We start from the raw sequence: 4890 nt of genomic DNA on the forward strand, positions 1-4890 counted from the left end.
TAGACAGAATTACAGGCAAGAACAACCAAGTCTCTTAAGACTTCTCACACCTAAACAGCCTTATGTCCTGATTTCTTAATTATGACACATTCATAAAGTAAGGCAAAGGGCACAATGGACTTTTAGCTGTCTGTTTCTTAGGTTTTCTTGGCCAGGATGTGGGGTAGGGCTTGTCTGGGTAGCAAAAGAAGGTTTCCTTTTCTCTTATTTGAGGCATCTCTGCATGGCCTCTGGCCCATTCACGTGCTGGCTCTCATGCTCTCATGGCTCACGAGTCGAGCTCAAGATTCACTAAATCATTCTACCTTCTTCCCAGCAGAGAAGGCAGCCGCCAGACTGCTCAGGGCGTGAGCCAGGACATCTCAGGCGGCCATATTCCCTGCATCCTGATGATCAAATAAAGTCACTGTTAAGGAATGGAACAGCTCTTTTTTTTTTTTTTTGTCGGTCGTGGGGCTTGAACTCTGGGCCTGGGCGCTGTCCCTCAGTTCTTCAGCTCAAGGCGAGCGCTTTAACACTTGAGCTACAGCGCCACTTCCGGTTTTCTGGTGGTTTATTGGAGATAGGAGTCTCACAGTCTTTCCTGCCCGGGCTGGCTTTGAACCTCGATCCTCAGATCTCAGCCTCCTGAGTAGCTAGGATTACAGGTGTGAGCCACCAGCGCCCGGCTGGGAGTCCAGCTCTTGATGAAAGGCTTGTCATGCTCATCCAGGGTAGCAAGACATTGATGATGCTCATTTTGGAGGCAAACAAGAAGAGCAATGGGCTCTGAACCAGGGAAAAAGTAGTTCTAGTCCTGCCTTTAGCTATGTGACGTTTGACCAAATCACTGAGTAACTTCATCTGCTTGTTGCAGTGACAGAAGCTGCAAGCGTCTGTCTAGGCAGAAGTGCATTGGTTAGAAGGTAGGAGGGAGCGGGTGGAAGCAAGCATGTGAGTGGATCCTCCACTCCTGCTTCTTCTGGGCGATGGTTAGTCTGGGCTGCTGGCTAACCTTTGGCTGTGGACTGGCGCAACGGCACTCAGCAATCCTCCCATGACCTGAACTTCTGAGGCCCAGACTTCTATCTGCAGAACTTTGATTCCATTGCACTCCGTTCTCCTTCAGACTTACACAATAAGAGGTCAAGACGCTTTCCAGTTTCTCAGCTTTTATGATCTTTTACAGGGTGTAAGGACCTTTGGAGTTCTGACAGAAGTTGAGGTGACGATATTAGCTCAACTTGTAATCCTAGCTACCCGGGAAGCTGAGGTCTGAGGACCAAGGTTCAAAACCAACCTCTGTTGGAAAGTCTGGGAGACTCTTTTGTCCAGTCAACTAGCAAAAAGCCAGAAGGGGAGCTGTGGCTCAAATGGTAGAATGTTAGCCTTGATTTTTAAAAGTGTATGAAGATGTATAGTGTATAACATGTGAACACTGTTATATATTACAGACTGTGATAGACAATTTGTTCCAGGAAAGTTAGAATGAACTTGTGACTTAGAAACTATGTAATCACTTAATCACAATCAAAAAAAAAAAAAAAAAAAAAAAGAACTTCGGGGAAGGGAGGGAGGGAGGGGATGGTAGGGGGAAAACAATGGAGGGGCTAACAATGTTCAAGAGGAAGTGTACTCATTACCTCACTCATGTAACTGTAACCCTCTGTATAGTATCTTTACAATTAAAAAAAAAAAAAAAAAGTGTATGAAGAACAGCATCAAGGCCCTGAGTTCAAACCCTTAGTGTACTGGTGCTTCCCCCCCCCCACCAAAAGAAAAAGACATTAGAAGCTGGCATTTGACCAAATATCCAACTGGACACTTCCATAGACCGCACATGAACTAACGTGGACCTGCTGCTAATGAAACAGATCGTTTTGAATAATTTTCAACGATGTTCTTTATAAATTTGAAATACACGATTCTTTTAGCAAGCATTCTACAAAACTTCATTTTAGAAGAACTATAGGCTGCCACAGAACCTCCAAAATTAGATCTTTAATCAGTCTATAATACATTTAGTATATCTAAATATCTCTCCCAGGTACACAAGGTTTGTTTTTATTTTTAATTAGTTAATTAATTAATTGGGTTGGTTTTTTTTTTGCCAGTAATGGGGCTTGAACTTAGGGCCTTTTTCAGCCTTTTTGCTCAGGATCATTTGAGCCATGTTTCTAGTTCTAGCATCTTGCTAGAACTAGCATTTTGGAGATGGAGTCTCATGAACTCTACTGCCTTACCTGGCTTCAAACCTCAGTCTCCTGAGTAAGCTGGGATTGTAAGTGAGGGTCACCAGGTCCTGGCCAGGGCCCCTTTCTTAAGGATCTCATGATTGCATAAATTCCCTTGTGATGTTTATATTTTTAGCATTTGGTGCTTAATAGCTGTATCTGGTATGGGAAGTTTAGCAGACTCAGGTTTAGGCAGAGTCGTGGTGTGTTTGGCTGGGATCAGTGTTTCCATCTGTCATGATGGAGACACAAAAAATGTGAACTGAGTTCCACTTGACCCTAAATTCTTTCGGGAACCGTTACCAATCCCTTCTTCTGCCCGTCTCACTGCATTAGCAGGAATTCTCTGTGAAACTAAAATGATTTCCCAAATAAGGGCATGATTTTTATTTTGGTCATCAGAATAGACAAATCTTGTAAGCTTAAGAATGTAGTTTAGAGCTGGGAAGGTGGCTCAGTGGTAGAGCGCTTGCCTTGCATGCATGAGGCCCTGGGTTCGATTCCTCAGTACCATATAAACAGAAAAACCTGAAAGTGGTGCTGTGGCTCAAGTGTAGCACAAACCTTGAGCTGAAGAGCTGAGAGACAGTGCCCAGGCCCAAAGTTCAGGCCCTGTGACTGACCAAAAAAAAAAAAAAAAAGAATGTAGTTTACTAATACTACTGAAACAATAATCTGGTAAATCTGCCTTGCATTCTATTTTTGTCCTCATTTTTTCCCTAAGTTCTCACTGTATCTTTAAACCATACTTTCCTTTTTCTAATACCTGATGTTGCTCCAATCCCATTGCCAATGTCTACCCTGTCCAAAATTTCAAGGTAGCCCCTAACAAATAGAAGATGTTCCTATATAAATGTTTCCTTCCTTCTTCCTTCCTTTTCTTTGTTTCTCTGTGTCTGTCTATCTCTCTCTTTTCTACTGGGAATTGAAGACAGGCCTAGTGGTTGCTAGAGAAGCCTTCTACCTTCAGTCCTTTTGCTTTTAGTTTATTTTTTAAGTAGAGTCTTGTGCTTTTGCCCAGCTGGCCTCAGACCATGATTGTCTCAGATCATGATTTTCCTGCTTCCCAAGTATCTGAGAAGACACCCCCCCACACACATATAACATTAATAGCAAAGATAATAAATCAACCAAATGGGTAAGCTGACAGTGAGTTCTTAAAGATCTTTGAAGAGAGGAGGGGCAACGAAGGACCGCTTCAGTGAAGGTTTCCCATTACTGTTCCAATTCTTGTTCCTCAGTCATCACGCCCGATCCTCCTCACACCGTCTGACAGAAACATTCAGTAGCGCTAGTTGCCAAAAGGGGAAACACGAGAGTGGCAGAGCTCGTGCGGAATTATCCAGACAATGAAGCCAGGTTGGAGTGGCAGATCTGGAACTGCTTTTCCCAGCGAATCGCCACCCAAGTATCCAGCCAAAAGACGGTCCAGGCAAACCCTTGCTGCCAAATGTTATAAACCCGGTACACCTGCTCCCCCAAGTCCTGTCCCACGAATTCCCCCGTGCCAGCAGTCCAGTTTCAGAGACACGTTCAAAACATCGACCGCCCTGTGCTCAGGGGGAAAACGTGGCCTAGGAGTGTCTCAGTTCGCTGTGGCCCTGTCATCTCCATGACCCTTTTCTTGACGAAGCCGCCTGCCAGCCAGCGGGCTCGGGGTGCCCGTCCTGGGTCCACAGAATGGCCGAAGTCCAAGCCTCAGCTCTCGGCTCGTGGGGAGGACTGGGTTGGGACAGGTCCTCGGAGCTTCCACACGTGGACCACAGCAGTGCAGGTGCTCACTGCAGTCACAGGAGATGCGGTGCAGATGCGGGGGGCGGGGGGCGTTTCTAATGACTATTTGGAAAAATCTGGAACCTACTCTTTACTTCCCTCATCCACATGCCCCAAGGATGGTGTATTATGCTTCCTCCTCCTCCTTCTTCCTTCCTCCCCAACCTCATCCCGGCTCGCCCGGAGAGGGGGCGTGGTCAAGAAGGGGCGTGGCGACCACAAAGCCCCGCCCCCTCCAGTGGCTACCGCTCCGATCCCTGCCAGGGCCCACGTGGACCGCCTGCCTGGTGTGGCCCGCAGCGCGCAGGCGCACGCCGCAGGGCTGGGGCGCGGGCGGGCCTGGGAACCGCGGCGCAGACCTGGCGCGCGGCCCGGCAGCTGGTGGCGGGTGGGGCCGCGGCCTCCCCCCCCACCCACGGAAAGCTGCTGACCGGAAAACGATCCCAGGCGCCCAGACTCTCTCCCCTCCAAGGCTGCGGGAGTCCAGGGCGGGGTCAGCCGGGGAGAGCGCGTGGGCTCAGTGTCCCGAACAGATGTGCCCCCCCCCCGCTCGGCCGAGTCGCGGGGCTCCCGCCTCAGTTGCCCCACGGTTCCAGGCCAAGGGAAAGAGAATTGGCATCCCAGGCACATCCTGCCTGGAGAGCGGGGCCGGGGGACCCGGGGAGCCGGGGTGGCCCCGCGCTGGGTGCGCGCCCGGGCTCCAGGGCCCCGCTCCGTGTCCTCCCCAGGCAGAAACTTGCCGCCCAGACCGGGAGAGGAGGCCGCGGCGCCGGGGACGTCCTGTGGCCCCGGCACGCACGGGGCCGCGGCAAAAAAAAGAACTTCGGGGAAGGGAGGGAGGGAGGGGATGGTAGGGGGAAAACAATGGAGGGGCTAACAATGTTCAAGAGGAAGTGTACTCATT

Source organism: Dipodomys ordii, unplaced genomic scaffold (genome assembly GCF_000151885.1).
Source record: "Dipodomys ordii isolate 6190 unplaced genomic scaffold, Dord_2.0 Scaffold12, whole genome shotgun sequence".
NCBI classification, from domain to species: Eukaryota; Metazoa; Chordata; class Mammalia; order Rodentia; family Heteromyidae; genus Dipodomys; species Dipodomys ordii.